The following is a 24,375-nucleotide window of genomic DNA, read 5'->3' as shown; positions in this document are numbered from 1 at the left end:
GAAACTTACAAGCCTTAATTACGTTATGACTGAACTCAAGTGTACATGGTGTTTTCAAAGGGTTGATCAGCAGCTTTTGAAACTATCATTGCAAAATTGTGACTGAGACAGTGAAAGAGATCTGACCCAACCAACTCCATTTTGTTTCCAGCCCCCAAGCTGTCCTTGCCCATCCTTGGGCATAGGCCAAACCAACTTTGGGAGGAGCTGGGTTTATAGTTTACAGTCTAAAACAAAGATGGTAACAGCCCCTTCTTAAGAAATGCTTACCTCTTGCCTGGGGAACAGACCAAGAAACTAGCCATAAGATTAGAAACCATGGCCTAGGAGTCAAGGAGCTGAGGCTACAAGATTCTGACCCTCCCTTAACTGCTCTCAAGATTAGTTCTTAAGATATTTTGTAAACCCTGCTCTTAATGGACCAGCTGGCACCACCTAGATCGACAGACTGGCTTATCTGATTATGTGGCCTCACCCAGGAACTGACTTAACACAAGAAGACAGCCACCATTGTAAAATGGTAGAGACCAAAACAAAGTATTGCCACGTGGTTACAGGTCATGTTCCCAAGGACAGGAAACAAGATGGAGGTCTGTAGTCAAGTTTGTCACTATTTTGTTGGGCTGGCTTGAACAGCAGGCTTGTAGGGTCCTGGGCCTGCATTCTAATTTAAGGTACCTTTCTTTTGACAGAACCATACAGAAAGACACACAAAGCATACCAGATTGGCTATAGCTTAAGACTAACCTCACAAATTCTTTTTCATTAATTAAAACTTCACAGAGAATATAAACAATAATTATCCCTTTTGCCAGTTTTCATAGGGGGAGAGAAGCCAAAGGATAAAAAATATTTTACCCTTTTGCTGGCATGTCAGGCTTCTAGGCTCCCTTCCTCCTAGCTCAACTCTAAGCCAAGCATTTTAAGATTTGGGGAAATTAACTTTTCCCAGGTAGGAAGAACATTATAAAAGAGCCATTTTAAACTGTGAAAGAAGGAAAAACACCATAGAAAAGTCAAGGAGTTCCAATGAGGGTTGTCAAGAGGTACTGTCTCTCTTCCTATTGGGAATGGTATTTCCCCTATTTCTTCACCTTTCCTATTTTCTCTTTTCCTTTTAGGCCTGCTATCGGAGACATATTGCTCATCTCTGTGGGGAAAAGAAAGAGATCAGCCTGTTACTGTGTCTATATAGAAAGAAGTAGACATAAGAGACTCCATTTTGTTCTGTATTTGAGATGCTGTTAATCTGTGACCCTACCCCCAACCTTGTCCTTGCAAGAGACATGTGCTGTGGTAACTCAAGGTTTAATGGATTTTGGGCGTGCAGGGTGTGTCTTTGTTCCTAGAAAAGCTAGGTATTGTCCAAGGTTTATCCCCATGTGATAGGATGAAACAATGTTGCTAAAAGGTTTATCTCAAGGCACAGGATTTTCCTTTAAACTTATTCATGTCACAGAGATCCTTGTTCTTATGTCTTACTGCTGATTTCCTCCCTAAAAATGATCCTATTGTCCTGCCACTCCCTTATCTTTAAGATGGTAAAGATAATTATCTATAAATACTACGGGAACTCAGAGGCCGGTGCCGGCATGGGTCCTCTGTAAGCTGAGCGCCCGTCCCCTGGGCCCCCGCTTTTCTTTCTCTATACTTTGTCTCTGTGTCTTATTTCTTTTCTCAAGTCTCTCGTTCCACCTAACGAGAAACACCCACAGGTGTGGAGGGGCAGGCCACCCCTTCAATCTCAAAATTTCTCTGCTGCCTACAGAATTGCCTGCTTCTCAGCTGTGGTTAGGGTTTGGCTTAGGAGCAGCATAGCGTCCCTCCATGAGAGGTCAAATACCTAAGTTAAATTTTGGAAAGATTCTATGTACCTGTCAGCGTTGTTAGAAAATTGACCTAAGTCTCCCTTTATTTGTCTAAGATCTTGTAATGAGAAGAGAACTTGAAGTGGCCCCAAATAAAGGGGATCCTCAGACAGTTCCCCTGGAAGTTGCTTCTCTAATTTTGGGGAATTATTCTTCTTGGGCCTACCTGAAACGATTGCTAAAAGAGCTGGGTTGATTTTGCAATGCTTGCAGAGGTCTAGTAAAAAGGCCATGCCCTTGTGCAAAATAAAATGAGTCACATTTTTAAGTTTCAGAGTCACAGGAGTCCTTGTGCTTCAGAATGCACTCCAGAGGAACTAAGTGATTGGGGCTAGTCATGCTCACCCAAGTGGCTCTAGTACTCTGCCTTCTATTTCCTTTTGACTTCCTAGACTTGTGTGAACTACCTGGCTCCCTGAAAAATGGATCTCAAGAAAAACTATGTAATAGTTGGGCAAGGCACCTTTAAAGGTGGGGGGGTGAGGGGCGAGCTAGATTAAAGTCTGTATCTTGCTATTATGCCCGGTGCTGAAACATTTACCTTTATAGAATGGTTTTGGCTAACTTTCGAACTTAAAATCCCCTTACTAGTAAGGTACCACTCTAATTGGAGGCAGAATAGGTGCCGTAAGAGAACATAGGGACTGAATGGCCATTTGTCTGCTGATGGGACAGTATTGAGACTAAAATTTGGCTATAGAGGACATTTTACTCCTAATCGTTGAGGGCAGAGCTTTCCCATTCACAGACGAAACTTTTCTAGCAGTGTGAAAAGCAAGAATTGGGAAACTGCAGTTGATGGCAAAGGACTCACAATGTGCCTCATGAAAAGGCTTTCTGTGGGGGCAGAGCAAGATGGCCGAATAGGAACAGCTCCAGTCTCCAACTCCCAGTGCAAGCGACTTAATTTTCTGCAGTTTCAACTGAGGTACTGGGTTCATCTCACTAGGGAGTGCTGGACAATCGGTGCTGGTCAGCTGCTGCAGCCCGACCAGCGAGAGCTGAAGCAGGGCGAGGCATCGCCTCACCTGGGAAGCGCAAGGGGAAAGGGAATCCCTTTTCCTAGCCAGGGGAACTGAGACACACAACACCTGGAAAATCAGGTAACTCCCACCCCAATACTGCGCTTTAAGCAAATAGGCACACCAGGAGATTATATCCCACACCTGGCCAGGAGGGTCCCACACCCACAGAGCCTCCCTCATTGCTAGCACAGCAGTCTGTGATCTAACCGCAAGGCAGCAGCGAGGCTGGGGGAGGGGTGCCCACCATTGCTGAGGCTTAAGTAGGTAAACAAAGCCGCTGGGAAGCTCGAACTGGGTGGAGCTCACAGCAGCTCAAGGAAACCTGCCTGACTCTGTAGACTCCACCTCTGGGGACAGGGCACAGTAAACAACCACAAAAGCAGCAGAAACCTCTGCAGACGCAAACAACTCTGTCTGACACCTTTGAAGAGAGCAATTGATCTCCCAACACGGAGGCTGAGATCTGAGAAGGGACAGACTGCCTGCTCAAGTGTGTCCCTGACCCCTGAGTAGCCTAACTGGGAGACATCCCCTACTAGGGGCAGTCTGACACCACACACCTCACAGGGTGGAGTACACCCCTGAAAGGAAGCCTCCAAAGCAAGAATCAGACAGGTACACTTGCTGTTCAGCAATATTCTATCTTCTGCAGCCTCTGCTGCTGACACCCAGGCAAACAGGGTCTGGAGTGGACCTCAAGCAATCTCCAACAGACCTACAGCTGAGGGTCCTGACTGTTAGAAGGAAAACTATCAAACAGGAAGGACACCTACACCAAAACCCCATCAGTACGTCACCATCATCAAAGACCAGAGGCAGATAAAACCACAAAGATGGGGAAAAAGCAGGGCAGAAAAGCTGGAAATTCAAAAAATAAGAGCGCATCTCCCCCGGCAAAGGAGCGCAGCTCATCGCCAGCAACGGATCAAGCTTGACAGAGAATGACTTTGACGAGATGAGAGAAGAAGGCTTCAGTCCATCAAACTTCTCAGAGCTAAAGGAGGAATTACATACCCAGCGCAAAGAAACTAAAAATCTTGAAAAAAAAGTGGAAGAATTGATGGCTAGAGTAATTAATGCAGAGAAGGTCCTAAACGAAATGAAAGAGATGAAAACCATGACACGAGAAATACGTGACAAATGCACAAGCTTCAGTAACCGACTCGATCAACTGGAAGAAAGAGTATCAGCGATTGAGGATCAAATGAACGAAATGAAGCGAGAAGAGAAACCAAAAGAAAAAAGAAGAAAAAGGAATGAACAAGCCTGAAAGAAGTATAGGATTATGTAAAAAGACCAAATCTACGTCTGATTGGGGTGCCTGAGAGTGAGGGGGAAAATGGAACCAAGTTGGAAAACACTCTTCGGGATATCATCCAGGAGAACTTCCCCAACCTAGTAGGGCAGGCCAACATTCAAATCCAGGAAATACAGAGAATGCCACCAAGATACTCCTCGAGAAGAGCAACTCCAAGACACATAATTGCCAGATTCACCAAGTTGAAATGAAGGAAAAAATCTTAAGGGCAGCCAGAGAGAAAGGTCGGGTTACCCACAAAGGGAAGCCCATCAGACTAACAGCAGATATCTCGGCAGAAACTCTCTAAGCCAAACTAAGTTTCATAAGTGAAGGAGAAATAAAATCCTTTACAGATAAGCAAATGCTTAGAGATTTTGTCACCACTAGACCTGCCTTACAAGAGACCCTGAAGGAAGCACTCAACATGGAAAGGAACAACTGGTACCAGCCATTGCAAAACCATGCCAAAATGTGAAGACCATTTAGGCTAGGAAGAAACTGCATCAACTAACGAGCAAAATAACCAGTTAATATCATAATGGCAGGATCAAGTTCACACATAACAATATTAACCTTAAATGTAAATGGACTAAATGCTCCAATTAAAAGACACAGACTGGCAAACTGGATAAAGAGTCAAGACCCATCAGTCTGCTGTATTCAGGAGACCCATCTCACACACAGAGACATACATAGGCTCAAAATAAAGGGATGGAGGAAGATTTACCAAGCAAATGGAGAACAAAAGAAAGCAGAGGTTGCAGTACTAGTCTCTGATAACACAGACTTTAAACCATCAAAGATCAAAAGAGACAAAGAAGGCCATTACATAATGGTAAAGGGATCAATTCAACAGGAAGAGCTAACTATCCTAAATATATATGCACCCAATACAGGAGCACCCAGATTCATAAAGCAAGTCCTTAGAGACTTACAAAGAGACTTAGACTCCCATACAATAATAATGGGAGACTTCAACACTCCACTGTCAACATTAGACAGATCAACGAGACAGAAAGTTAACAAGGATATCCAGGAATTGAACTCATCTCTGCAGCAAGCAGACCTAATAGACATCTATAGAACTCTCCACCCCAAATCAACAGAATATACATTCTTCTCAGCACCACATCGCACTTATTCCAAAATTGACCACATAATTGGAAGTAAAGCACTCCTCAGCAAATGTACAAGAACAGAAATTATAACAAACTGTCTCTCAGACCACAGTGCAATCAAACTAGAACTCAGGACTAAGAAACTCAATCAAAACTGCTCAACTACACAGAAACTGAACGACCTGCTCCTGAATGACTACTGGGTACATAACGAAATGAAGGCAGAAATAAAGATGTTCTTTGAAACCAATGAGAACAAAGATACAACATACCAGAATCTCTGGGACACATTTAAAGCAGTGTGTAGAGGGAAATTTATAGCACTAAATGCCCATAAGAGAAAGCAGGAAAGATCTAAAATTGACACTCTAACATCTCAATTAAAAGAACTAGAGAAGCAAGAGCAAACACATTCAAAAGCTAGCAGAAGGCAAGAAATAACTAAGATCAGAGCAGAACTGAAGGAGATAGAGACACAAAAAACCCTCCAAAAAATCAATGAATCCAGGAGTTGGTTTATTGAAAAGATCAACAAAATTGACAGACCGCTAGCAAGACTAATAAAGAAGAAAAGAGAGAAGAATCAAATCGAAGCAATAAAAAATGATAAAGGGGATATCACCACCGACCCCACAGAAATACAAACTACCATCAGAGAATACTATAAACACCTCTACACAAATAAACTAGAAAATCTAGAAGAAATGGATAATTTTCTGGACACTTACACTCTTCCAAGACTAAACCAGGAAGAAGTTGAATCCCTGAATAGACCAATAGCAGGCTCTGAAATTGAGGCAATAATTAATAACCTACCAACCAAAAAAAGTCCAGGACCAGATGGATTCACAGCTGAATTCTACCAGAGGTACAAGGAGGAGCTGGTACCATTCCTTCTGAAACTATTCCAATCAATAGAAAAAGAGGGAATCCTCCCTAACTCATTTTATGAGGCCAACATCATCCTGATAACAAAGCCTGGCAGAGACACAACAAAAAAAGAGAATTTTAGACCAATATCCCTGATGAACATCGATGCAAAAATCCTCAATAAAATACTGGCAAACCGGATTCAGCAGCACATCAAAAAGCTTATCCACCATGATCAAGTGGGCTTCATCCCTGGGATGCAAGGCTGGTTCAACATTCACAAATCAATAAACATAATCCAGCATATAAACAGAACCAAAGACAAGAACCACATGATTATCTCAATAGATGCAGAAAAGGCTTTTGACAAAATTCAACAGCCCTTCATGCTAAAAACGCTCAATAAATTCGGTATTGATGGAACATACCTCAAAATAATAAGAGCTATTTATGACAAACCCACAGCCAATATCATACTGAATGGGCAAAAACTGGAAAAATTCCCTTTGAAAACTGTCACAAGACAGGGATGCCCTCTCTCACCACTCCTATTCAACATAGTGTTGGAAGTTCTGGCTAGGGCAATCAGGCAAGAGAAAGAAATCAAGGGTATTCAGTTAGGAAAAGAAGAAGTCAAATTGTCCCTCTTTGCAGATGACATGATTGTATATTTAGAAAATCCCATTGTCTCAGCCCAAAATCTTCTTAAGCTGATAAGCAACTTCAGCAAAGTCTCAGGATACAAAATCAATGTGCAAAAATCACAAGCATTCTTATACACCAGTAACAGACAAACAGAGAGCCAAATCAGGGATGAACTTCCATTCACAATTGCTTCAAAGAGAATAAAATACCTAGGAATCCAACTTACAAGGGATGTAAAAGACCTCTTCAAGGAGAACTACAAACCACTGTCAAGTGAAATAAAAGAGGACACAAACAAATGGAAGAACATACCATGCTCATGGATAGGAAGAATCAATATTGTGAAAATGGCCATACTGCCCAAGGTTATTTATAGATTCAATGTCATCCCCATCAAGCTACCAATGAGTTTCTTCACAGAATTGGAAAAAACTGCTTTAAAGTTCATATGGAACGAAAAAAGAGCCTGCATCTCCAAGACAATCCTAAGTCAAAAGAACAAAGCTGGAGGCATCACGCTAACTGACTTCAAACTATACTACAAGGCTACAGTAACCAAAACAGCATGGTACTGGTACCAAAACAGAGATATAGACCAATGGAACAGAACAGAGTCCTCAGAAATAATACCACACATCTACAGCCATCTGATCTTTGACAAACCTGACAAAAACAAGAAATGGGGAAAGGATTCCCTATTTAATAAATGGTGCTGGGAAAATTGGCTAGCCATAAGTAGAAAGCTGAAACCGGATCCTTTCCTTACTCCTTATACAAAAATTAATTCAAGATGGATTAGAGACTTAAATGTTAGACCTAATACCATAAAAATCCTAGAGGAAAACCTAGGTAGTACCATTGAGGACATAGGCATGGGCAAAGACTTCATGTCTAAAACACCAAAAGCAACGGCAGCAAAAGCCAAAATTGACAAATGGGATCTAATTAAACTAAAGAGCTTCTGCACAGCAAAAGAAACTACCATCAGAGTGAACAGGCAACCTACAGAATGGGAGAAAATTTTTGCAATCTACTCATCTGACAAAGGGCTAATATCCAGAACCTACAAAGAACTCAAACAAATTGACAAGAAAAAAACAAACAACCCCATCCAAAAGTGGGCAAAGGATATGAACAGACATTTCTCAAAAGAAGACAGTCATACAGCCAACAGACACATGAAAAAATGCTCAGCATCACTGGCCATCAGAGAAATGCAAATCAAAACCACAATGAGATACCATCTCACAACAGTTAGAATGGCGATCATTAAAAAGTCAGGAAACAACAGGTGCTGGAGAGGATGTGGAGAAATAGGAACACTTTTACACTGTTGGTGGGATTGTAAACTAGTTCAACTATTATGGAAAACAGTATGGTGATTCCTCAAGGATCTAGAATTAGATGTACATGACCCAGCCATCCCATTACTGGGTATATACCCAAAGGATTATAAATCATGCTGCTATAAAGACACATGCACACGTATGTTTATTGCGGCACTATTCACAATAGCAAAGACTTGGAATCAACCCAAATGTCCATCAGTGACAGACTGGATTAAGAAAATGTGGCACATATACACAATGGAATACTATGCAGCCATAAAAAAGGATGAGTTTGTGTCGTTTGTAGGGAAATGGATGCAGCTGGAAACCATCATTCTTAGCAAACTATCACAAGAACAGAAAACCAAACACCGCATGTTCTCACTCATAGGTGGGAACTGAACAATGAGATCACTTGGACTCGGGAAGGGGGACATCACACACCGGGGACTATCATGGGGATGGGGGAAGAGGGAGGGATTGCATTGGGAGTTATACCTGATGTAAATGACGAGTTGTTGGGTGTTGACGAGTTGATGGGTGCAGCACAGCAACATGGCACAAATATTCATATGTAACAAACCTGCACGTTATGCACATGTACCCTAGAAGTTAAAGTATAATAATAATAATTAAAAAAAAGGAAAGGATTTCTGTTTCCACTAGGTGGCGCTGTTGGCCTAGAAATATCATGTACTCAGCAGACAAATGGCAAAGACGTTCATTGAGTTACTGCATGTTTGGGGATCTTTCCTAACAGAACGGTTTCCCTGAATTATAAACATTCCTGCACATTGCATATACAGACAGGATAGGAGACAACGACCATGGATAGAAAAGAAAGGAAAATTTTGTGATGGGATAGCTGGAGATCCTTTACCAACACCTGGATGGACTGTCGGAGCCTGGGTTCAGTCCAGAAGCCTTTGAATAATGCCAATGGTTCCTTGTCGCAGGGCAAGAAAATTTAGGACACAGACACACGTGGAGTTTAGGAGCAGAGGCTTAATAAGTAGAAGAGAAGAGAAAGAGAAACAGCTTCCTCCATAGAGGAAAGGTTCTCTGAGCAGAAAAGAACATGCGGAAAGGATGCGCAGAAAAAAATACTGGCTGGCAGCGAACGCATCCATTGTTTTAGTCTCCTATGAGAAGGAGGGGTCTGATTTTTGTAGGGCTCACAGATTGGTTCAATTAGGTATGACATTTACATGGCACATGGGGAAGGCTGGTTGCCTTACCCTAATCTTATGCAAATGGGCTTTTCAGTTGATTGGCCTCATCTTGTCTGCTCCTTACAATACACGTCGCTGGCAGAGAAGGGAAAGTGGAGCCACCAGTTTGAAAATGTCTAGTCCTCAGCTTCTGCGGTATTCACCCATGCAAGCTCCCAGCTTGCAGGCTGCTCTTTGTTAGAAAATGATTTGGGGGTGCCCTTGCTATCTGCCTAAGTAATTCCTTCGTAACTCCTGCATCAGTACTGCAGGGGATGTGAACTCTGGCTTTCTAAAATTTGCAGGGATTTGTATCTTCTGTTTCTTTTGTGCTCTTAGGTAGGGAAAAATCATTGGCTAAGTTGATCAAGGGGATCTGAGAATTAAGCGAACATTAAATGTAAAAATGGGTTGCTTAATTACTGCAGAACTGAGTACTCCATTTTCTAGCAACACCTACCTATAGTATAGGGATGCCTATTGATGTGCTGATGCTTCTAAAAATATTTCATTATTTTTATTATTTTTAAGAAAGCTCTTTATAAAAGACAAAAAGCTTAAGCAACTAATTGATAAGAAAAATTAAGTCTTCTAACCTTTTAGTCTAGTTACTACCCTGCCCTGAAGGTGAAGAGAAAACTGGATAAAGTGTTTGTAAAAGGTAGACCCTCTGGTAAAGTAGGCTTCCTGTTTTTCTTTTCAGAGCTATCCATGAGTCTACACAGAGAGAATGCTTGGTTTTCTCTATTCCTTAATGGGCGTCACCCTAAATGCAGTAATTTTAGGTAAAAAACAGAAGCTGAGTTAAAATGACCACCTATGGAACAAAATCAGTCTCCATAATATACCTTTATGGCATTTGGGTGGCTATTTTGAAATGCTTTTGAAAAGAAATTTACATCTCTAAAGGAACTGTCCATTTGTGAGGGTGTCTGCCTCTGTACACCAAAGAGAGGAAGGACTGAGTCACTAGAAATTCTTACCATTGATTTTCGTTTACATAACAAGTCTTACTTTTGTTTAAGGTGCTTTTCCTGGCTATCTTGTCTTAAGTGGGCTTTTACCTACATGCTTTTTCTTTGGTTTGAGGAAATGATGGTAGGATATTTAGGTATGAAGTCTCAGCTCCATACTTTTAAGATATAAATTTCCCACCTTGTTTCACCTAGAAGTTATCCCTATAGAAGTGCAGATTTAGGACTGCCTAGGTAACAGTTGCTTAGGGCAACGAAACAGGCCATTGGAAGACTGATAGTCTGAATGGAGAAAATAAAAACTGTTTGGAAGTTGACAAATGAAAAATCTTAATGAAAGCTATAAGATGTGCCTCTGTCTGTTTATATGATATTTCTATGTGATTTAAGATAACATACAGTAAATAAAACTAGTTTTAAAATTATTGTTAAATTTTGTTAAAATTCCTATTTAGGAATGTCTTCAGAATTGTCAGTATTAAAAGTAATTGAGACAACTTTGCTTAGGTTTACTAGTCAGATAGGCTTTTGCTGATCCTCTCCCTTCTCACACCCCAAACCCTCCAACAGGCCCCAGTGTGTGTTGTTTCCCCCATATATCCATGTGTTCTCATCGTTTAGCTCCTACTTATAAGATAGAATATGTGGTATTTGGTTTTCTACTCCTGCATTAGTTTGCTAAGGATAGTGGCCTCCAGTTCCATCCATGTCCCTGCAAAGGACATGATCTCATTTCTTTTTATGGCTATATCATATTCCATGGTGTCTATGTACCACATTTACTTTATCCAACCCACTGTTGATGGACATTTAGGTTGAATCCATGTCTTTATTATTGTGAATAGTGCTGCAATGAACATATGCGTGCATGTGTCTTTATAATAGAATGATTTCTATTCCTTTGGGTATATGCCCAGTAATGAGATTGCTGGGTTGAATGACATTTCTGCCTGTAGGTCTTTGAGAAATTGCCACACTGTCTTCCACAATAGTTGAACTAATTTACACTCCCACTGACAGCATGAAAGTGCTCCTTTTCTTCACAACCTCGCCAGCATCTGTTGTTTTTTAATATTTTATTGATAGCCATTCTGACTGGTGTGAGATAGTATCTCACTGTGGTTTTGATTTGCATTCCTCTAATGATCAGTGATGTTGAGCTTCTTTTCATATGTTGTTGGCCACATGTATGTTTTCTTTTGAGAAGTATCTGTTCATGTCCTTTGCCCACTTTTTGATGGGGTTGTTTTTTTCTTGTAAATTTGTTTAAGTTTCTTATGGATGCTCAATATTAGATCTTTGTCAGATGGATAGCTTGCAAAAGTTTTCTCCCATTCTGTAAGTCATTTGTTTACTCTGTTGAAGATTTGTTTTGCTGTGCAGAAGCTCTTTAGTTTAATTAGATCCCATTTGTCAATTTTTGCTGTTGTTGCAATGCTTTTGGCATTTGCATGAAATCGTTGCCCATGCCTGTCTCATGAATGGTATTACCTTGGTTTTCTTCTGAGGTTTTTATAGTTTTGGGTTTCACATTTAAGTCTTTAATTCACCTTGAGTTGATCTTTGTATATAGTAATAGCAAAGGGGTCCAGTTTCAATTTTCTGCATATGGCTAGCTAGTTGTCCCAGCACCATTTATTAAAAAGGGAATCATTTCCGCATTGCTTGTTTTTGTCAGGTTTGTCAAAGATCTGATGGTTGTAGCTTTACAGTTTTATTTCTGGAATCTCTATTCTGTTCCATTGTGCTTTACAGACAACCAAATGCTGAGGGATTTCGTCACAACCTGGCCTGCCTTAAAAGAGTTTCTGAAGGAAGCACCAAATATGGAAAGGAAAAACTGGTACCAGCCTGCAAAAATATACCAAAATGTAAAGACCAATGACACTATGAAGAAACTGCATCAACTAATGTGCAAAATAAGCAGCTAGCATCATGATGCCAGGATCAGATTCACACATAACAATATGAACCTTAAATGTAAATGGGCTAAATGCCCCAATTAAATGACACAGACTGGCAAATTGGATAAACCCATCAGTGTGCTGTATTCAGGAGACCTGTTTCCTGTGCAAAGACACACTTAGGTTCAAAATAAAGGGATGGAGGAATATTACCAAGCAAAGGGAAAGAAAAACAAACAAACAGGGATTGCAATCCTAGTCTCTGATAAAACAGACTTTAAACCAACAAAGATAAAAAAAAAAAAAGAAAGGAATTACATAATGGTAAAGGGATCAATGCAACAAGAAGAGCTAACTATCCTAAATGTATATGAACCCAATACAAGAGCACCCAGATTCATAAAGCAAGTTCTTAGAGACCTACAAAGATACTCAGACTCCCGCACAATAATAGTGGGAAACTTTAATACCCCACTGTCAATATTGGACAAATCAATGATTTGTCCAGAAAATTAACAAGGATATTCAGGACTTTAACTCAGCTCTGGACCAAGCAGACCTAACAGACATCTACACAACTCTCCACCCCAAATCAACAGAATATACATTCTTCTCAGCACCACATAGCACTTATTCTAAAATCAACCATGTAAGTGGAAGTAAAACACTCCTCAGCAAATGCAAAAGAATGGCTGGCTCAATATACACAAATCAATAAATGCAATCCAGCACATAAACAGAACCAGTGACAAAAACAATAGATGCAGAAATAGATCTCAATAGATGCAGAAAAGGCCTTTGATAAAATTCAACATCCCTTCATGCTAAAAACTCTCAATAAACTAGATATTGATGGGACATATCTCAAAATAGTAAGAGCTATTTATGACAAACCAATAGCAAATATCATACGGAATGGGCAAAAGGTGGAAGCATTCCCTTTGAAAACTGGTACACGAGAAGGATACCCTCTCTCGCCACTCATATTCAACATAGTATTGGAAGTTCTGGCTGGGGCAATCAGGCAAGAAAAAGAAATAAAAGATATACAAATAGGAAGAGAAGAAGTCAAATTGTCTGTGTTTGCAGATGACACGATTGTATATTTAGAAAACCCCATCGTCTCAGCCCCAAAACTCCTTAAGCTAATAAGCAACTTCAGCAAAGTCTCAGGATACAAAATCAATGTGCAAAAATCACTAGCATGCCTATGCACCAATAATAGACAAACAGAGAGCCAAATCATGAGTGAACTCCCATTCACGATTGCTACAAGGAGAATAAAATACCTAGGAATACAACTTACAAGGAACCTGAAGAACTGATTCAAGGAGAGCTGCAAACCACTGCTCAAGGAAATACGAGAGGATAGAAACAAATGGAAAAAAATTCTAGGCTCATGGATAGGAAGAATCAATATCATGAAAATGGTCATACTGCCCAAAGGAATTTATAGATTCAATGCTACTCCCATCAAGCTACCTTTGGCTTTCTTCACAGAACTAGAAAAACGACTTTAAATTTCATATGGAACCAAAAAAGAGCCTGGATAGCCAAGGCAATCCTAAGCAAAAAGAACAAAGCTGGAGGTATCATGCTACCTGACTTCAAACTATATTATAAGGCTACAGTAACCAAAACAGCATGGCACTGGTACCAAAACAGGTATTTAGACCAATGGAACTGAATAGAGGCCATAGAAATAACACCACACATCTACAACCAACTGATTGTCGACAAACTTGACGAAAACAAGCAATGGGGAAATGACTCCCTACTTAATAAATGGTGCTGGGAAAATTGGCTAGCCATATGCAGAAAACTGAAACTGTACCCCTTTCTTACACCTTACACAAACATTAACTCAAGATGGATTAAAGACTTGAATGTAAAGCCCCAAACCATAAAAACCCTAGAAGAAAACCTAGGCAATACCATTCCAGACATAGGCATGGGCAAAGACTTCATGACTAAGACACCAAAGGCAATTGCAACAAAAGCCAACATTGACAAATGGCATCTAATTAAACTAAAGAACTTCTGCACAGCAAAAGAAACTATTATTAGAGTGAACAGGCAACCTGCAGAATAAGAGAAAATTTTTGCAATCTATCCATTTGACAAAGTCTAATATCCAGAATCTACAAGGAACTTAAACAAATTTATAAGAAAAAACAACCCCATCACAAAGTGGACAAAGGATATGAACAGACACGTTTCAAAAGAAGGCTTTTATGTGGCCAATAAACATATGGAAAAAAGCTCATATCTCTGGTCATTAGAGAAATGCAAATCAAAACCACAATGAGATACCATCTCACACCAGTTAGAAGGGTGATCATTAAAAAGTCAGGAAACAACAGATGCTGTAGAGGATGTGGAACACTTCTACATTGTTGATGGTAGTTTAACCATTGTGTAATGGTTTAACCATTGTGGAAAATTAGTTTAACCATTGTGGAAGACAGTGTGGCAATTCCTTAGGGATCTAGAACCAGAAATACTATTTGACCCAGCAATCTTATTACTGGGTATATACCCAAAGGATTATACATCATTCTACTATAAAGACACATGCACATGTATGTTTATTGCAGTGCTGTTCACAATAGTAAACACTTGGAACCAACCCAAATGCCCATCAATGATAGACTGGATAAAGAAAATGTGGCACATGTACACCATGGAATACTATGCAGCCCTAAGAAAGAATGAGTTCATGTCCTTTGCAGGGACATGGATGAAGGTAGAAACCATCATTCTCATTAAACTTGCACAGGAACAGAAAACCAAACACTGCATATTCTCACTCATAAGTGGGAGTTGAACAATGGGAACACATGGACACAGTGAGTAGAACATCACTCACCCGGGTGTGTCAGTGGGCGTGGGGCAAGGGGAAGGAAAACATTAGTAATACCTAATACATGTGGAGCTTAAAATCTAGACGATGGTTGATGGATGCAGCAAGCCACCATGGCACATGTATACCTATGTAACAAACCTGCATGTTCTGCACATGTATCCCAGAACTTAAAGTTTAATAAAACAAAAAACTACCAAACTATTTTCCAGAATAGTTGTGCCATTTTACAATCTTGCCAGCAATGCATTAGAGGTTGTTTATCTGCATCTTCACTAGCATTTGGAGGTGTCTCTATTTCTTACTTTAGCTGTACTAATTGGTGCATAGCTATAGTCTTCTTTTTTTTTTGAGACCGAGTTTCACTCTTGTTGCCCAGGCTGGAGTGCAATGGCGCAATCTGGGCTCACAGCAATCTCCGCCTCCCTGGTTCAAGCCATTCTCCTGCCTCAGCCTCCGGAGTAGCTGGGATTACAGGCATGTGCCACCATGCCCGGCTAATTTTGAATTTTTAGTAGAGACGGGGTTTCATCATGTTAGGCTGGTCTCAAACTCTGGACCTCAGGTGATCCACCCGCCTCAGCCTGCCGAAGTGCTGGGATTACAGGCGTGAGCCACCGCATCTGGCCAGTTATCATGATCTTAATTTGTATTTATCTAATGGCTAGAAATGCTGCCTGTTTTTTCTTATTTTTTTCTTTTTTGTGATGGAACCTTGCTGTGTCACCCAGGTCGGAGGGCAGTGGCGTGATCTTGGCTCACTGCAACATCCACCTCCCAGTTTCAAACGATTCTCCTGCCTCAGTCTCCCAAATAGCTGTGATTACATGCGCCCGCCACCACACCTGGCTAATTTTTGTATTTTTAGTAGAGACGGGGTTTCACCATGTTGGCCAGGCTGGTCTTGAACTCCTGACCTCAAGTGATCCGCCCACCTCAGCCTCCCAAAGTGCTGAGATTACAGCACTGAGCCACCAAACCCGGCCTTTTCATATGTTTATATGCCATCCATATATCCTCTTTGATAAAAAAAAAAATCTCTTTATGTCTTTCGTCTATTTTCTAATTCCAATTTTTCATCGTTAATTTTTGAGAATTCTTTATTCTAGGTACAAGTTCTTTGCCAGATGTAAAATTTGCAAACTCTTTCTCCCAGTCTGTGGCTTATCTTTTCATCCTATTAACAGGGTCTGTCACAGAACAAAAGTGTTTAATTTTGAGGAAGTCAAATTCATCAGTTTTTTTCTTTTCTGGATTATATTTTTGGTGTTAAGTCTAAGAAACTCTTCACCTAGTCTTATATCTCAAAGATTTTCTGTTTTCTTGTAACAATTACACACTTTTACATTTTATATTTAAATCGTAATCCATTTGAGTTAATTCTTACTTAACGTGTGAGATTCAGGTGGAGCTTGTTTTTGTTTGTTTGTTTTGTCTAAGATGCCCAATCCTCCAGCACTATTAGCTGAAATTTCCTATTTCTGTTCCAAAGTCCATGGGAAATTCAATGGAAATGGCAATTCAGTGGAGGAATGGACTGTCTTTCCTCCACTAAATTGCCATTTTTTTTGAATTCAATTTCCATGGAATGCCAACACCACTAAGACAGGGATGGTTTAAGTTTGGCATGAACTAGCACAGTGCTGCTGTCAATGAGTATGTGTTTGAAAAAGAATGTGAGAGGGAGGACTAAGCAGGGGAAGAGGGAAAGATATAGAGAAAAAGAAAGATTAGGCAAAATTTTAGGAGATATAAGTTTCATAATTCATGCTAATACATATGAATTATAATAAATTGGGAAGTAAATTGATGGAAGTTGTTTTTCTTATTTTTTAGAAATTTTTTGATCTGCAATCAGTTGAATCTGCTGATATGAAACCCGTGGATATGGGATGGAGGGTGGCGAATGTAACGATAACAATAAAACACAGTGTGCAAATTATATGGGGAAAACTTTCTTCCTGGCCTCTTTCCCATGTAGAAGAATTTCCATTAGAGTAGAGCTCTTGGCTTCTTTCCATTCCCTCTGGCACTGAGTGACATATATAAGTGAGTTTTGGAGAAGGAAGTAGCCATTGTGGCTCAGCCCCGTCCAGGTCCTTCTGTTGAATCTACCTGGTTATAGACGGTATACATTCAGGTCTGTTCCCTGCCATTTCAGGAGGAACTCACCTCTGTGAGGGTGGGGGAGTCCTTGTGATGTTGTACTCTGATTATGACTAGCTGGGTAGGTTAATTTGGATATGAAGAACTGAAAGTCAATGGGTCACATATGAAAACTCTAACCCTCCAAATCAGTATTTTTTTTCAGTTATCACACCTACATTTTTATCTTTAGCTGTCTGACTCCTGTGTCAATTGATTCTGGGCCAAAAGAAGGAAGAGGTAAAATATCTTCTTGAATATCTAAAACTTCAATGTGTACATTAAAAACAACAACAACAACAACAAAAAGCACTGAACAGAAGCTGAATAGAAGCCAAGTGGGCATTGTCTTTCTGCACAACATTCTGAAAGAATCTCTCAAATTGATCATGCTTAGTTCTTTGTTTTTCAACAAATATATAGAAAGGAGAGAATAGATAAAAGACACAGAGGGCAAATACACACATTCTAGAAGGAAGGAAAGCGGGGATGGGGAAGATGGAATAAAATCAACAGTCAAGAAAATAACTGGTCCGAGACAGGTGGATCACGAGGTCAGGAGATCGAGACCATCCTGGCTAACACGGTGAAACCCCGTCTCTACTAAAAAATACAAAAAACTAGCCGGGCGTGGTGGCGGGCGCCTGTAGTCCCAGCTACTCGGGAGGCTAAGGCAGGAGAATGGCGTGAACCCGGGAGGCGGAGCTTGCAGTGAGCTGAGATCCGGCCACTGCACTCCAGCCTGGGCGACAGAGCGAGACTCCGTCTCAAAAAAAAAAAAAAAAAAAAAAAAAGAAAATAACTGGTAGAAAAGGTCCATAAGTTTGAGTCCAGGAGTTTGAGGCTGCAGTGGACTATGATCAGGCTACTGTACCCCAGCCTGGGGGACAGAGCGAGACCCTGTCTCAAAAAAAAAAAAAAAAAAAAAAAAAAAAAAAGGAGAGAAAAGGTTAATAAGCTAAAGACCCAAGTCTTAAGACTTAAGATATGCCATGCTTACTTATTTATAAAATAAAATATCTATTTCTAGATAATTCCTGGTGAAATTTATAAACTACAAGTAAAAAAAAACTATCTGGCATGCATCTAGACAGATATACCTACACAGGAAACTAAATCATACTGGCTGGCATGTAAGCTCTACAAAACTCCTTTTCTGTTCTGTTCAGTAAAGTGTTTCCATCACTTAGAAGAGTACCTGCCATATATTAGGCACTCAATAAATATTCATGGATGAATTAACGGCATTAAGAAGTCAATCTTTCCTTGAGGTCATGAAAATATTATTTTATATTACTTCAGGAAGGCTACTTGGTTTGCCTTTTGTACTTATATATGCAAACCATGAAGAATTAATTCTTATAAGTAGTGTGAATTTAGGGTTCAAATTTTATTTTTTCCATATGGATGTTCAGTTATTGTAGTATCATTTAATAAAAAAATTCTCCTTTTCTGATTGCCTCACAGAATTACCTTTGTCATTTAACAACTGGCTGTGTATGAGTGGGTATGCTTCTGAAATTTTATTTCCATTCATTGGCTCAATTATCTATCCCTGAACAAATACCACATATGCATAATTACTATAGTTTTAAAATTTTTGATATTTGGTATATAAAATCTCCCTTTGTCCCATTCTTCTAGAGTTTTGTGGCTAATTTTGGCAATTTACATTTTTATGTATATTTTAATCAAGCTTATCAAATTTTACACAATCACCAATTAGGATATTATTGGAATTGTATTGATTCAATAGAAAAATTTGGGGTCTAATTAAATTCTTCACATTATCGAGTTTTCCAATTACAAAGAATAGTGTTTTCTTCCACTTATTTAGGTCTTCTTCAGTTTCTTTTAAGGATGCTTTGTGGTTTTCTGTGCAGAGATTCCTCTACATTCTTTGTTAGATTTACTCTTAGACATCTGATTTTTCTGTTATTGTAAATACTTAAAAATTTTTATAAACAAATATGGTGGAATTTTGTAAGTTGACATATTCAGCAATCTTTACATACTCATTTTTAATAACTTATCAATAGAGTCTTTTGGATTTTCTACATATACAATCACTAATCTACAAATAACCACTAATTTCATTTTCTAACTCTCATACCATGTTTCTTTTTCTTGCCTTATAACAGGTTATTAACACAAGGAATCATTTTATCTTTAGGTACAATTACACTCTTTTTTTCATGGGAGGTAGTAAGGCTTTGTGTGTGACACACATATCATTATCTCGTAACAAAAAACGATGGCATTGGTCATCTGAAAATGAAATTTGGATACTACAGAAACAAGAAAACATCTTCTTACAGGAAAGACTTTCTTATAGAAATAGCACCTAAAACAGAAACTAAAGAAATGTTAGGTTTCAGAGGAGGGAAACAAAGAGGTTGACCATTCCAGATAAAACAAGCATTTGAGCAAATGCTTGGAAGGAGGTGTACAGATAGAGAACTTTATTTAAGGAACTAGGAGGATGCCAACATGGGGCCATATTGAGGGAGAGTTGAGGTGTCATGAGATGGGGCTGTCGAATTAGGCAAGTTCATATCTTTTAGGATCTCCTAAGCCGTGAGTATATGTTTGGCCAAAGCTCTCCATTATCCATTGGCCCTTTTAGCATTCCATTTACATTGAGTGATTTTTCCTCCCTTCTTTCTTTCAAAAAATATTGAAACATAAGTACAGGGAAAATTATTATTTTTAAAGTCATACCGTGGGCCACCCTAATAAGATCTATTTTTAATATAAAAAGAGAAAAAAAAATGAATGCTTGAAAAGTGCCTGTGGAAATTATGCCAACTAGGTACATAATGTCATTAATATTACTAATAACTTAAGGGGACTGCCCATTAAAAATGCCTCAATTGAAGTAATAGAGTTGTGAGGTATGAGTGCAGATCGACAAGACCAATAATTTTTGCCTTAAGAGTGGATAGAAGAGGACTCTGTACATGTTCCCTTTTATACATACACATTACTGTCCACCATCCCTACAAAGATATGAAGATATGTTCATGAGTATGAAAAATATTATCACAACATTAAATGCTATCAGTAAAACAAAGAGAAAAAGGGTAAAGAGGTCCTGCCAAGATTAGGGGTCAAGAAAAGTCTTTCTAAGCAAGGGTGTTTAAACAGAAAAGGCTAAGAATTAAAACTGGGAATGGGATGAATGTTTTTACCAGGGGAAAAATATATGTGAAGGCTGAAGGGTGAGAGAGAGCATGGCACATTGAAGATATGGAAATATTTTGGGTCCAATAGGACTTATGTATGCAAAAAGGGAGGTAAAATGGTTGGAGATGGGGATGGAGAATTGCACTGAGATGGTTTATGGAGTTCCTATTAGCTGGGTTCAGGAGTGTGTTCATTCTACAGGCAATGGGGAATTCAACTGTTCATTCTAAAGGCAATGGAGAATCGCCATGAACTGATTTGTGTTTGGAAGATCACACTGGCCACAGCACAGACAACAGATTGGTAGGAAAGTTCTTCAGTGAGTCTGACCAGTGAACAAGTTATTCTGATAATCTAGGCAAAAGATTGTCTTGGCTTGGAATGAAGAAAAGGCAAAAAAGATGGAGAAAGATAATCAGATTCACAAAATAGATATCTAGTAGATAAAATAAAGAGAACTTGGTGACTGGATGTGGTTGGGGAGGAAGGTGAGAGAGAGATGGGGAGAAGGCAGGGATGATGACTTCTAAATTTTTGACATGGCCAACGGAGTGATTTATATGACAGGGAACATAAAACAGACAGGGAGCAGGGTCCAGACTGAAGACCAGAGATGATGAGCTTAGTTGATAATGAAATCAATGAGCTTAGAAATAATGAGTTAGGTGTTGAGTTTGAGGTGTCTGAAGGACACCGATGTCCAATAGACTTCACCATATTTGGAGTTGAGGAGATTGGTCCGGCCTGCTTGGGTGATGAAAGCTATTGGACAAAGTAAGATTACTCATGGTTACTATATAGAGGAGGAAGACAGATTGTCTTCTTGTGCCGTAGCTACCAGTAATGTGAGGAGTAAAGGACAAGGACCCTCTCTACCAACTCCATCCTGTTGACATTTAGTCTCTTCTAGTTCCAAAATACACATTTTTAAATCTCTATGGAGCTATAAATCCTCCCAGTATTGTCCATTTCACTCCTCTGTTCACATACAAATATCTTAAAAGGGTTGTCTACATCTACTCTCTTCATATCTTCCTAACACATTCCTCACACTGCTACATTCAAGATTCCACCCTCCACCCTGTTATCCAGGTAGCCAGTGACCTTTGATTTCAGTCTTTTCACTACTTGATCTCTCAGCAACTTTCTGAACTGCTGACCAATCTTCCTTCTCAATATATTTTTCCTCTGTCTTTTGTGGCACTGTCTACTGGATTTCCTACATCATTGGCTCTTCCATTTGTTTTGACTAATAATAATGAACACAAACATTCACTGGAGACTTGCTAGTATCTCATTTTGCTTTTCACATTAAATACTTTCATGTGAAATGCTTATAGTAGTCATACTAGTAATAAATGGGTGGACCCATGTCTGTTTCCTTCTAGAGCCCCATGTTCAAACAAATATGCCACACAGACTCATTTCTGGAGGAACATCTATGATTAGTGACCCAAGGGGAAGAAAGGGTGGGCTTGAGAGGGTGAGAGGGAGAGCTAAGGGGCAACGTCGAGTAGTGACTGGAAGGAGCTCAGATGCTAGAGTCAGTTGGGTCCTTGGTCCTTAAAGGCATCATCCTCAGAGCCATTGCCCAGGGACGGCCACGAGGCTGCAGATCCCCTATGCGATCACAAGGTGGCAGCATGAAGAAGCGAGAGTCCCTGACACAGCTCCCTTCCCCTGGGGTAGTTAGTGTGTTCGGAGCGCTGGTATCCCTGTCTGCGTGCTTTCTGCTGAGTGCCCACCCCTCCATTCCAGCAGCAACTCTCTTCCAGCCCCGTTATTCCTCTTCTCCTTTCCGCCCCGCGACACAGCCTCCCTCTAGTCTCCTGAGCTGGGCTCAGAGGGATAGTGACGGAGCTCAGTCCCTTTGGGCAGGAGTCAAGGCTCAGCTTTCCTTGGGCGTCTGAGCGGAGCGTCAGTGCCAGGGAGACACTACTCGTTCGCTCTCCAGCACTCCTCACACTCCCGAGGGGCCCCCAGAGAAGCTATATTTGGGCGGCCTCCATGCGCTGGGGAAGCCTTAATGGTGAATGCGCCCAGGGAGTGGAGGCAACGGGAAGGTCCGCAGATACAGGCACAGAGGGCTCATTGCGTAAGGAAGCCGGGCCTTGATCAGTCAGCTTGGCTGCTTGGCTAGGACTTCCAGCGTACACCTTTTCCAGCTTACAGTAGCCGGGTTCCTGGACCTTGTTCCTACACAGAGGAATTTCTTCAAGCCTGTGAGACCCATTCCAAGCTTTGCCTATCCTTTGTCCCAGGACAGGACTCCTCAGTTCCTACCTCCTACTCTTCACTTAAGCAAGCCAAGGGGAATTACCTTACCAGGAAAAAAAATGTATGAGTGTGTATTTGTGTGTGTATGTGCACGTGTGTGTTGTGGTGGTGGGGGCGTTGGTGGTGATTGATAATGAAGAAGGAAACTGAAGCTGGGCTGGAGAGTTGAGTTAGAGGAACACTGTGAAGGGCCGTCTGCACACTGTGGAGTTCTAGTTCTCACTTTTCTGGAAGGCTATGGGAATCACTTGTAACTTGCTCAGCAGGAGCCCAATGTGTCCAGTTTTACTGTTTAGATGGCAGTGGTGTGGAAGGTGGTTTGGAATAGACTAGGTTTTGAGGCAGGGAGGTAAGTTGGAAGGCTCTTTTTATAATCAGGGCAGAGTGGATAATATAATGAAGTTGGGAGGAGGTGTATTAAGTAAGAGGAATGGCCCTAATAGATTAATTGGAAAAGCTGAATTGCATGTGGGGCAAAAGAGGAGAGGGGTCAAGATGAGACCAGCTGCCCTGACTTGGGTGACCTGGGTCCTGGGCAGTAGCATTCTCTAAGATCAGGAACAGGTTTGAAAGGGGTCCCTGTTAGAGGCAAGAAGAGTGGGAGGCCCATAGGCTATCCAGGTAGAAATATCAAGGAGGCGGTAGGTTATATGGCTGAATCTCAGGATACAGGCTTAGAACAGTGTGGTCTGTAGAGAGAAAGAAGTTGAGCCTGGGACGTTGTGTGATCACCAGGGAGAGTAGGTGGAGGGAGGGGTGTGCCTGTGAACACTGGAGTAACAGCAGCAGCACTGGCTGATTTTCTTTTCATGTCTCAGCTGCATCTGATTTCCATGACATGCTCTTCTTGCTGAGCACAAGTTGGGACTGACTCTCAACTGGGGCTTGAGAGATCCTGATGATAGATGCTGTTTATTGTTCGTTTGGGAGCTGGAAATGGAAATGATAGTCCCTCTTCATTCACCTCCCTGCCCCCAAGAACACCAGAACAACTTTCCCCAAAATTCTCTGATTTAAAGCACAAATTTCCTAGGGGAAAGGGCTTATTTTTTGTTTGTTTGTTTGTTTGATTTGTTTTGTTTTTTTGAGTTGGAGTCTCGCTCTGTCACTCGGAGTTTTGCTGTTACCCAGGCTGGAATGCAGTGGGGTGATCTTGGCTCACTGCAACCTCTGCTGCCCAGGTTTAAACGATTCTCCTGCCTCAGCCTCCTGAGTAGCTGGGATTACAGGCACACTCTACCACGCCCAGCTAACTTTTGTATTTTTAGTAGAGGTGGGATTTCACCATGTTGGCCTGGCTGGTCTCAAACCCCTGACCTCGTGATCAGCCCGCCTCGGCCTCCCAAAGTACTGGGATTACAGATGTGAGCCACTGTATCCGGCGGGGCTTATTATTTTTTAAAAAGATTTCCAAAACCCTGCCCTGGCAATTCTGGTTTTTTGGGCCTGGAGCAGGACCTAGAGGGATGGTGTTTTCAATTACTTTAGATGATTCTATCAGGAAAGTTTGATAAATGGTATTCAGGCCTAAACACAAACCTCTCTTGAAATGTCATCCCAGACTGAGCCTCTGCTCCCTATCTTAAATTAGATTATAATAGGTCTTAAAGGCAGCTATAGACTGAGCCTCTAAATCTGAACCCAGACCCACCCTAACCCCA

The 24,375-nt window shown here is 40.7% G+C and overlaps 1 protein-coding gene across 1 annotated transcript in view; it reads right to left on the bottom strand.

Moving 5' to 3' along the window:
* Nucleotides 1-24,375, bottom strand: part of RHOG (ras homolog family member G) — a 1,041,648-nt gene that overhangs the window by 634,867 nt on the left and 382,406 nt on the right. The window lies entirely within an intron of this gene.

Source organism: Macaca thibetana, chromosome 14, assembly GCF_024542745.1.
Source record: "Macaca thibetana thibetana isolate TM-01 chromosome 14, ASM2454274v1, whole genome shotgun sequence".
In the NCBI taxonomy this organism is placed as follows: Eukaryota; Metazoa; Chordata; class Mammalia; order Primates; family Cercopithecidae; genus Macaca; species Macaca thibetana.
The sequence above is the reverse complement of the archived record's forward strand: the minus strand, read 5'-3'. Positions and strand labels throughout refer to the sequence as shown.